This window comes from Mesocricetus auratus, unplaced genomic scaffold (genome assembly GCF_017639785.1).
Source record: "Mesocricetus auratus isolate SY011 unplaced genomic scaffold, BCM_Maur_2.0 Super-Scaffold_100007, whole genome shotgun sequence".
Taxonomy (NCBI): domain Eukaryota; kingdom Metazoa; phylum Chordata; class Mammalia; order Rodentia; family Cricetidae; genus Mesocricetus; species Mesocricetus auratus.
In genome coordinates, this window is record NW_024429191.1 from 62,111,962 (window position 1) to 62,123,733 (window position 11,772).

Genomic DNA, 11,772 nt, shown 5'->3' on the forward strand with positions numbered 1-11,772 from the left:
CTTCGAGACAGGGTCTCTCACTGACCTTGCTGCCCTTATGGCTAGACTGTCTGGAAAGACAGCTATTGGGATATCTGCTTGTCTTTGCCTCCAAATTCTAGGGTGGCAGACACATGGAACCATGTTCTACTTTTTACATGGGTGTGGGGTTTCAAATTCAGATCATCATATTACACACCAAGCACTGCCCCCTCCTCAGCCAGCCCTCCCTCATAGCCTTTATTAGTGGCACCATGACCTGTGATAGGAGGATTAGGTAGGTCCCTTGGAGGTCAATCTAGCCAGGCTTGCATTCTGGCTTCTGTGTTTAGGAGTTTAGCTGGGTCATGGAAGACCTTAGCCTCAAGATTCTCACTGGGAATTGGGGATCCACTGTCAAGGGTGATCCAGTTGGGATCCAAACTGGGTTCCAGCACAGTGCTTGACTCTAACAAGAGCTTTCACACTTAGTTACACTTGTAGAAGAACCACTAAGGTCTAATAAAGGGTCTGTGAGTAGCAAAGTAAGATGAGCAGTCCAGCAGCCTCATGACAAGAGGCCCTGGGTACCGGGATGCACCCTTGGCCACTTCCTTCCCTTCATATTGCTACCAGGCTTTGCCTGACCCATTCACCAATGAGATTTCACTCTCCTTTGAAGGGAGGGCATCTTCTGTCTTCTGACCATGCAAATCTTAAGATGCGTCTAAATCTTCATTGTAACCTGTCGTTGATGTCCTGGGTTTGTGTTCCTCTCCAAGTGCACACAATGTGATGTGCTTTGACTCTCCACACTGTCCATTGTATCTAGGACAGATGACAAGAAAATGCCACAAGGGTTTTCTACACTCTATAAGGCCACTCCACTTTACTCCCCTTCTTTTCTCCAGAAAAAAAACCAACATAATCCTTAATTGCTTAATTCCAAAGGCCCATTCAGTATGGCTGACATACAGCAGGGTGTTCAATAAATGAGTGAATGGAGGAATGGTAACTCAGTGGCTAGGGGTGCTTGCTGCTCTTGAAGAGGACCTGAGTTTCGTTCCCAGTATCTCCAGCTCCAGGGGGCCTGACTCTCTTCTGAACTCTGGGGACATCTAAATTCATGTGCTCTCTCTGTCTCTGTCTCTGTCTCTGTCTCTGTCTCTGTCTCTCTCTCTCTGTCTCTCTCTCATGCTCTCACACACATACACAAAAATCTTAAAAATAATTTTTAATGAGTGAATGAAGGCCTGTAGAGGTGTCCTGATGGTTAAGAGCATTTACTACTCTTGTAGAGGACCTGGGTTTGGTTCCCAGAATCTACATGGTGACTTACAACAGTTCATAACTCCATTTAAAGGGAATTCTATGCCCTCTTCTGGCCTCCATAGGCACCAGGCACACACACACACACAGTGCACTTACTTGCACGCAGACAAAACACTCACAGCTAAAATAAAGTAAACAAATCTTTATTTGAATAGGTGAATGAATGAGTAAATGGTTAGCAAGTAGCGCATGAGGCATGAGTGAAAAGAGGTCCGTCCCTACAGAGGAGTGGGGGTTGGTAAGCCACGCTGCCTGGAAGTTTGAGGCTGGGGAGATGGCTCAGTCAGTGAAGGGCTTGCTATGCCTGCATGAGAACCCGAGCTTAATGCCCAGAACCCAAAGCGAAAACTGGGAGGTGCACACCGGCAACCCCATGACTGGGGAAGTAGAACCAGAAGAATCCCAGGGACTTGCCTGTGAGCTCCAGGTTCAGTGAGAGAGTCTGTCTCAAAAGAACAAGTGATGGAGGGAGACATTGACGCCGACCCCTGGCCTCCACACTTATGCACACTCAGAAACATGTACAAACACAAGCACCACAGAAGAAAAAACAGTGGGACAGGCTCTATGGGAATAAGTATGAGTCTACTGTGTGCAGCCTTCCTGCCATTTGCTTTACAGGACTCATTTAATTCTCAGAAGAACTTAGATGAGCAAGTAGAGGCCTCCATTAAAATTAATTTAATTGATGGCCTAGATAAATGGAGAAGCTAACTCCATGACTCAAAGTCACTGTCACTTTGAAATCATCTCCTAGTCTGCTCCTTACAAGCAGTGGGAGCTCTGACAATGCATGGGGTTCTCAGAGTCCTCATTATCCTGTCTGTAAAACAAATGTTTCCGACTTTTAGGTGTTGAGAATTAAGTGGGATAGAGCAACGCAGATGCTACAAGCCAAGCACACAGTAAGACTTCTGTAGCTGCAGCAGCAGGAGAGGGAGTTGTAGTAGCACTAGGGTGATGGCTACCTCTAACCTTTACAGTTTAACATGGATTCTATTCTGAGAATGGAAGTAGGGCCTGGATTCAAATCTTAGAGAGGACTTGCCCAACTTGGTCTCAGTAACATGGTGGCTGCAGTTCCCAGACACCACCACAGGGTGGGGCAGGGCTTTGGAGTTCATGGTACCTAAAGTCTCCTCCCGGGAAAATGGCTGGGTTAGGACATGGGAAGAGTCCCAAGGAAATTGGGAAGTCCTCCTTGATCTGTTAGGAAGTGCTGGCCAGCAGATCTTTTGAGGGGGATTCGTCTCTAGCATTCAAGGTGGGCTCAGGAAAGCAAGATTAGCTGCACAAAGAGCTTATGCTTGTGGCAGGAGAGCCACAGGCAATGCCTCAATCCCTTTCTACCCAACTCAAGGTGTTGGGACAGAATCACTGCCCTTCTCACTTCCAGCTTGGGGGGGGGAGGGCACACATCACGAGAAGGTCTACTTTATCTGTCATTCATCTCTATTATATGGGAGGAGGCAACAGAATTTGAGAACCACTGCCCTAGGCCCAAAACCTGGTGACCAGAACACGAGAAGAAACAGTTTAAAAGGTAGCGTCATGTTTTGAGAAATCATGGACACAGGGTTAGAGTTGGGCAGAAGGCTGAACTGTGGGTGACAAGAGTAAAAAGCTTGTGGCTTTGGAGTGGGTGTGGGGCTGGGGGGTGGGATGGCTTCAAATTCCACCTCCACCCCTAATAGTGCTGCTGACTGAACTGGTGTTTTACAGGTTGAACAAGACAGTTGTGGCGAAGGTCCTGGTGTGTTGCCAGTAGTAACCACGGTAACTGCTCCAAGAAAGACAAGTGTGGCTGTCACCTGTCGCACTCCCATGATAATGAAGAGGGTTTGTCGCTGCTTTGGCTCCATCAAGGTTAGAGTCTCCTATGCTGTTCAGCATGTGCAGAGGGTGACAGCACTGGCTTCCTGATGAAATTTCAAGGCCCTCGGGACAAAGACTGAAGGACACAAACACAAGTTTTGACTTATGCACAATCCCAGCTATAACTCTAGACCGACAGCAGCTGGATCAAGACTCGTGACTGTGCGCCTGCAGTGAAACTGATTGCCTACCAGTCTTCCTGCACGGTGCGTGACAAAGCGGCCTGGCACACATTCGCACAGCATTTGCTGCAGGTGGCTTTGGGGAGGCTGCCCTGGGTGACCCTCTGCTCTCAGTCTAAACCACGGCTCCAGGAGCATATGTTGACTCTGACCAAACTGACCCTAGCCCTGGACAGAGACACTGGCATGGAACAGAAGGGACAGTACAAGAAATTAACTTGGTTGAGTGCTTTTAGGCCATGTGGGTTTTGTTTTTTTCAAGTTCACAAGACCATTTCCTGAGGGACAGGATGAAACTGATGTGTAAGTGACTCTTGACACTGAGGGAAGATGGAGAGGGAGAACTAGAAGCCACTGAAACAGACACAGGAGAGGCAGAGTGCAAAGGTCTGTGTGAAGCATCTTCCCTGGCCTCCGAAGTCCACCTTCGCCTCATTGCCCTTTCAGCCCGGGGAATCTCTGTTCTCTCCTCTGAAACAGGAGGGTGACAGAGCAGTGGTCATCAAGGTCTTTTAAGGACCCTGGCCATAGTAGCACCTGATAGGGGCTTGCGGTGAGGATTCTGGCTTCTCGTGGGCGGTGACCCCAGAGTCAGGCTTCCTGTCTGTGGCTCAGCTTCTCTGAGTGTAGATGGCCTCAGGGTCACTCCAGATAACCTCTGAGGATTGTTCATCAGGGACACCCATGCCACTTCTGAGGCTCCCCATCCTGACTCAACATTGCTTGGAGGTAGAGTGGCTGGTGAATTTCACTTCTCTCTCTCTCTCTCTTTTGTCTCCTCAGCTGTGGGAACTTTCCTGATGACATGGTCCTGCAGAGGTGATCAGGAAATTCAGGATGAAGGTGAACATGACTGTCCCTTAGATGAAGGAGAGAATCTATGGGGACATTGGAAAAAAATCACTGTCTTTCCATGTAGTTGTTTCCTCTATCACAAAACAAGAGGACATTTCTGCCCCCAAAGAAGTCCCATCTAACTCTATAATTAAATGTCTCAAGGACAACTGGGGATACGGCTTGGTGTATAAAGACAACTGCCGCCAAGGCTGCCACATGGTGGAAGAGGACAACTGACTCCCTCAAGATGTCCCCTGTCTCCATAAGTGTGTGCCACAGCAACGTGGGCAAAAACGCACACAACAAACAAATAAGTAAAATGAGAAGATGTTTAGATGTCTCAGGGAGAAACTTGGATAAATAACTGTTCTCTGCAAAGTGAACCCCCATCCTCTCTTTGCCCCAGAATCCCAGGGGATCATTAGAGGGTGTGCGCTCCTGTAGTGGGAGGAAGATGGGGGAGCGCGTTGGGCTTTCTGTCTCGGCGTGATTCATTTTCATCTTTTTGGGACGGGGTGCTTCTCTTACAAGCAGACACAGTTTGAGTAACTAGCATTCAATAAGTTGATGGTTGACCTTTAGCAGTTGGTGGACCGAGAGTGAGGTCTGTGAAGGTAGGGAGGGTCTCTGGGAGTGGGGATGATTCCTGTGCGGAGGTCGTGGAAAAATCCCAGAATGCAGGGCGGTTGGAAGTCGCCTTCTGCAGCCGATCACCCATGTTTCTTTGGACAGTGTCTGTGGTGGGAGGCGGCTCAGGTGCAGAGTGAGTGGCAGTGGGGACGGAGATGGAAACGCGTGTTTGCAGACCTGGAAGAGAAGCCAAAACTCAGATACCTGCTGAGACAGAGACGTTTCATTCAATAACCGGTCAACAGACTTTTGCTGAACCCTGCTAAATGAGGCGCTACTCTAGAGGTGGGGGTGGAGCAACTCAGGAGCCACAACACTCCTCCCCTTGAAATAATCCCTGTGTAGGCGGGGCTTATGTACTATATATAGTCAGGGCAACAGACCACAAGCAAAATTAGCTGATGCGATTCATATTTTGACTGGTGGTGATGCATACTTTAAAGATAAAGAACAAAGCATGAAACTAGAACATTGAGACGATAAGATGAAATTTTAATCGGAATAGGAAGGAAATTCCTCATGGAGGTGATGAATTTGTAGACGGGACCATTTAGGCTACTAGGGAATAGTGCTCCGGGTCAGAGAAATGGCAGGAGTAAAGGCTCCGGGGCAGACACGTGTCTGGTGTGTTCCAAGAAGAGCAGGGAGTTTATGAGGCTGAAGTCCACACATCACACGGGGCTTTTGCTCTAAGAGACTTGGGAAGTCCTTAGAACATTTATCAGCCTCGCATGAACCGATGTTGATGTAACACAGTCCCTCAGATTCGTGTGTCTTGCAGGTGGAAAGGGACAAAGAAGAAGGAGAGGCGTGATGACAGACGGCTGCAGATAACTGTCCTGACTGGGAGGATGAGGTGCTGAGCAATAGCCAGACCTTCAGCTTATAGCCAAGAAAGAGCCAATAGGATTTGCTAATGGTTTGCTACAAGGGGCCTACAAGATGGCTCGGTGGGTAAAGGTGCTTGCTGCCAAGCCTGAACCTGAGTTTTTTCCCCGGGACCCATCTGATGGAAGGAGAGAACCATCTCCTGAAAGGAAAGTTGTTCTCTGATCTCCACAAGTATGCGATGGCATGTGCCCCCCAAACACACAAAATAAAAAATAAATGTAATTAATTTTTTTGTAGGGACTTGCTTCAGGCATGAGGATGGACTCCTATATGGGGAAAATGAGCATCTAGTAAGATAGACTTGTAGTGGGGTTAGCAAAGGCTGCATGAGAAACAGGTGTGTGGGGAAAGCACTAAAAGGCTGTGTACGAGCAAGGGGGCGGGGACACGTGTTGATGCGTCTGCCCAACTCTGAGGGTTCCAAAACTGTTACGTACAAATACATGCCAGAAGGCTGTGGGGGTGGGCGGTACCTCGGTATTATGCATTTAGCATGCAAGGGGGTTAGGTTCTGTCTCAGCACAAAAAAAAAAAACAAAAAACAAAAAAAACAAAAGAGTCAGCCCCAGCGTGCTGCCCAGGCAGTGCGGCCGGGGAAGGGGGACAGGTCTAATATTTTTGATTGAGAACACGAGGCTTCAAGTCTCACCTTCCGTCTCGCTCTCATCCAGGGATCTGGGGGCAGATTTGGGCATCTAAGGGCTCTGTGCTTCCACCTACTCGACTTCAAACTCTGCCTTCTGTGCTTTGAAAAATGCAAAATCCAGAAGCAGAGGCGCAGCAGAAAGACCTCGGATTCCAGGACAGAAGCACGGGCGGGCGGGCTGCAGTGTCAGGCAAAAACCTCCAGCCTCACCAGGCTGTCCTGTGAGCTTCTCACCTCAAGCTTGAGTCCACGGATGAGAGTTCAGTACATAGAGTGTTTATTACACATAGAGCTCCCGGCTCCCTGTGATATGTTTATTTAATGTATGTGAACACCTGTACATGAATTCAGGTGCCCAGCAAGCCTGGAGACATAAGTGACAGATTTTTTACCGGGCAATGAATGTGACATCAATAAGTGATTTATTACACGCCGGTCTCTGGCTGCCCTATACTCTAGGTTTTGAGCACCCAAGAAGTTTCTCAAAGATGAACACAATTAAGTTTAAACAGCAAATCAAGCGTTCTTGAGACAAGGGACTCCTTCTTGTTCTTTTGTTTCAATCTTCCACAGCAAGCCTGTTTTCTTAACCCTGTCTGAGAGGTCCTTAAGGGATAGATTGATTGGATCAAAGAAAGGGGCCTTGGAGGTCACTTTTCTCAACTGCCTTCATTACAACCAAGAAAACCAGAGCCCAGAGAGGGCCATTTGCACGCCCTAGTGACACAGTGGGTGGGAGGCAATGGAGAGTTAGTATTTAGTGCTCCTGACTGCTGGGTCAATGGTTCTCCACTGTGTACCTCTTTGGGTTGAGGAATGAATGAAGCCGGTTATCGGGGAATCAAGATTTTTGGGGGTGGGGGCGGGGAGTGGAGGAGTGGACTTGGACCCTTTGATGGGCTCACTGTATCTGACAAGAATCCCAGGGCTTCCTTGTGGGGACAGTGTTATAGAGCAGGGGTCTTGAATGGCCCCCTTGAGCTTCTGGGATTTCTCTGGGGCCTGCAATGTTTGCACTGGTCTAGACATTTTCCACCGAACCTCCCGGCAAATATTTGAAGGCCCCGATACAATGCCACACAAATAACCATATCTAAAGCTCTCACGTGTAAACAGCTTGAAGTCCTTGGTCAGTCAGCAGGGATCAGAGAGAAAAAAAACAAACTCAAGCTGGCTTCTTCCTCAAAGTAGTCTTTCAAAGAAAAACCTCAAAAACAACCTCAAAAAAAAAAAAAAGGTGGATTTTTGTTGTGGCTAAAGTCAGGTGTGTGTGGGGGATGGTTACTATTTACAGCTGGGAGGGAAAGGTGTGTGTGTGTGTGTGTGTGTGTGTGTATTTGTGTGTGTGTATGTGTGAGTGTATTTGTATGTGTGGGGGGGGGGAGGGAGAATTCCACTCTCCCTTTGAGGCTGGCTGATGTCCATCACAGGCATATGTGTCATTTTGTCCCTTCCTTTGTCTGAAGATGCTCCATTGGCCTGCTTCCACATTTCAGCTGGTATGAATAAGGCAGCTATGAACAAGGGTAAGCAAATATCTCTTCTATGCTTTACTGCGTTTGAATTTTTAAGATTTATATTGAGCTTTATGTGTATATGTGTATGTCTTCCTCTCTGTGGATGTTTTGTGTGTGTGCACATGTGTGCCGGTGTGAGTACATTCGCGCACACTGACTCATGGAGGTCAGAACCGTCAGATCCGTTGGAGCGGGATAGATAGCTGTGAGCTGCCTGACAAGGCAGGAATGCTGGAATCTGAACCCTGTGGCCGCTCCAGAAGAACTGCAAGAGCTCTTAGCCACTGAGCTGTCTCTCTGGCCCTATATTTGTAATTTTTTAAAGGCTTTTTGTTGTTGTTTGGTTGTTTTGTTTTTTTTTTAATGAGGGCTCACATAGTTTAGAGAAATATTCTGTCATGAGACAAGGAAACAATGGTGATGATGACAGGTTCAGAGCTCGGGGCAGGCTCCGTAGGTTGTGAGTGACCAGAGGGCAGGGGTCAGCCGGGCGGTGGTGGCGCACGCCTTTAGTTCCGGTACTCAGGAGGCAGAAGCAGGCAGATCTCTGTGGTTTCAAGGCCAGTCTGGTCTACAGAGTAAGTTCCAGGACAGACTCCAAAGCTACACAGAGAAACCCTATCTCAAAATAAAATAAAAAACAGAACACTGGGCAGGGGTCTACCCTGTGCCCAGCACCATGCCTGTCTTATTGTAGGCACTCAATGAACACGCACTAGATTCCATCGTCTAAAAGGAGTAACGTCACAAGAACACGGAGGCTAGTGTCAGAGCTTCCCAAAAGAAACAAAAGGGACACAGAGGAGCAGTGCAGTGGTGACAACAGAAGATAGGTTGGCTTTGCACACACACACACACACACACACACACACACACACACACACACACACACACCCCGTGTGACCACGTTCTTAAATTCTAGACCCCATTGCCTCAGTCTCATTTCCTCGGACACTGTCCGCCTGGAGCCTGTTCATTTATTATATTTGACAGTTTCACTAAGTTATCTAGAGCCCTCAAAAGCATTCTGAAGCTGAGGCAGGCATTGAGCTCATGATCCTTTCTGCCTCAGCCTCCCAAGTAGCTGAGATTATAGGCCTGAGCCACCAGGTTTAGTGGCACTGCCTACTTCACATGTCACAATACTACTGTAAAATTTCATCTTTTCATAATTCAGTCCCCATAATTCAGTTCAGGGTTCCATCAAATGTAAAATACAAGAATTTCACCCAATGACACAGAGTGTGTTTTCATTTCATTATTTTATGTAGCATTTTTGTATTATTTTCTTATATATTTGTAGAGTCATTCTTCAGCAATGGGACATCTCTTATTGTTTTTCCAAACAAAGATCTAATTTCAAAGGTTCTAGGAGCCTGGAGCATGACTCCATAACTCCGGTGAAGTCTCAGGTCAGGCTTCTGGGAACGCAGTGCCTGCTCCTCTCTCTGCAGACCTGGTAGCTTCTCTGCTCCATTGTGGCCAGCTCCAGGTGCATGGAGAAATTAATGAGGTGTGTGGGACAAGGATGGGAAAGGTCAAGTTCTCCATCGCTGCTGACACAACCGCCAAGAGAGGCCATGGAGGGGAACTAGCCGTAAGAGAAGAGATGCGGACCAGAAAGCAATGACCATTTCATTAACCGGTGGTTCTGGGTGTGTGGAAAGAGGCCAAGGTCCAGCCTATAGACTGTGACCCACATTCCTGAAGAGATGAGGGCTCCAAGCAAAGGCTGGCCCTGAAGTGGACAGCTGCCTCTGAATAGTGGCACCTCGGGACATTTCTCCTCTCCTCTCCTCTCCTCTCCTCTCCTCTCCTCTCCTCTCCTCTCCTCTCCTCTCCTCATTCTTTCCTCTCTTACTTTCTCCCTCTCTTCCCCTCCCCCATTCCCTATCTTTCTCCCCTCTTCCTTTCTTCTAATCCTTTCTCTTTCCTCCCTTATCTCTCACTTTTGTCTTCCTCAGTGTCTTCCTCCCCCTCCCTGCTTCTCTTACCCCATATTGCTAAGCAATTCCACACACATACACACTTTTTTTCCCTTCAAATCTTACAAGATTCCTGAGAAGTAGCTATCTGATAACTTCTATCTTCGTTTCTGTTTATCTAAAAGTAAAACAAGGGGCTGGAGAGATGGCTCAGTGGTCAAGAGCACTGATGGCGCTTATGGAGGACCCAGGCTGGGTTCCTCCTCTAACTACAGTTCCAGGGAATCTGATGCCCTTTTCTGACCTCCTGGGGTACCAGGCACTTAGGTGATGAACATACGTGCAAACAAACACTTAGACATATAAGATAAATAAAATAATAATCTTTGGGATTAAACGAAAATTTAGCAGAATGTGATGACACCTGTATATGAAAAGGCCACAGCGAAGCCCATTACTCTGTATGCTAGCACCAAACTTAATTTGTCTCCCCTCATGTTTGTCAATGCCTTTATTTTTATATTAGTTTTATACATAGATCAGTGCAGCGGCATGTGACCTAGGTTAATTAGTAGCAACACCACGGAAGGGTGCCCAGATGGTCTCTCTTTTCTAACTGCATCTGCTCTGCCAACAGACCTTCGCCACCTCCCGCCTGAGGAAGGGCAGAGGGCCCCTGAGTACTCTCCACCTCAGAAGTCCCTGGGTCCTTCTGCCTGAAGACGCGCCATGCCACCTTTGACAGTCTGGTCAATTTTTAATTTTTTATTTTGACTCTGTGTGTGTGGTGTAAATATGCCTGTGTGCCTGTGGGAGTGGGACGCCTGCATGTGTGTGGGGGGGTTAGAAGTTGGTGTCAGGTGACTTGATTTTGAGACAAAGTATCTTAGTGGCCCTGGAGTTCAGTGATTGGTTAGGCTGGCTGGCCAGTGAGCGCCCCCCCCCCTGCAGTGATGACAAATGTCTACCTCCATATCCAGATTTTTACATGGGTGCTGGGTATCAAAACTCAGGCCTTAGGCTTATGCACTTTACCAACAGAGCTGTCGCTACACCCCCATTTTAAAGATGAAAACACTGAGGCCCAGCAAGGTTAAATAACGTTTCATATGTAGTTAGTGAATCTGAAGTCTGAAGCCTGATAGTTTTGACTCCAGAAAAATAGTCAGAAATCATTTCCCTATTCTGTCATCGTAATTTTGTAGGACAGACCACAGTAAGACTCAACTAAGATAGTGGTGTAAATCCCCAGTGAGGGAAGCATGTGACAGTCACTACTACAGTCACTGATGTTACAAGGAGCTTGTATAACCCAGGCTAACTTCAAACTCTATGCAGTCAAGGCTGGCCTTGAACTCCTGATCTGCTGGTCTCCACCTCCGAGTGCTGGAATTAAGGTGTGTGCTGCCATGCCCAGCTCTAATGAGGGAACCACAGGCCTGGCAGCCAGTGTCAGTCAGTAGCAGCTCTGCCCTGAGTTTCCGGTGTCTCCCTGGTCCACACAGACAGCTGGCCCCACACCCGTCCCATCCTTGCCTGCTTTCCCAGCTAAACCTCTGCTCAGCTTTTCTTTCTGCCTGAAATGCTATAGAACTTTACTTCCGTGCTAGAATCCTGCTTCATGCTTCAGGGTCTCCCCAGAATTCTGTTGCTTCTGTGTGTGTGTGTATATATATATATATATGTACACATGTGCATACACATGCACACATGTGTGCGTATGTTGCATGTGTCTGTGCACATGTGTACCAGTGGTACACGGGTGTGTACATGCATACCTGTGTGCATACAGTTGCACTTTCGTGTGTGTGTGTGTGTGTGTGTGTGTGTGTGTGTGTGTGTGTGTGTGTGTGTGTAGGACAGAGGCAGATGCCAAGTGTCTTCCTCTATTCTCTACAATAAAGAGGATTTTTAATTTACTTTTGAAACAGAATCTCACCCATTAGACAAGACCTCTGGTCTCCATCTCTCCAGCATCA

General features: G+C 47.6%; 1 long non-coding RNA gene across 1 annotated transcript; it reads right to left on the reverse strand.

Annotated features, from left to right (window-relative positions):
• Window positions 1-1,417: 1,417 nt before the first annotated feature.
• Window positions 1,418-7,580, reverse strand: LOC121141447. The gene is made up of 2 exons (XR_005878359.1): window positions 7,458-7,580; window positions 1,418-4,991 (listed from the first exon to the last, which is right to left on the reverse strand). It is a non-coding gene; the product is annotated as an uncharacterized LOC121141447 (long non-coding RNA).
• Between the last annotated feature and the right edge of the window lie 4,192 nt (window positions 7,581-11,772).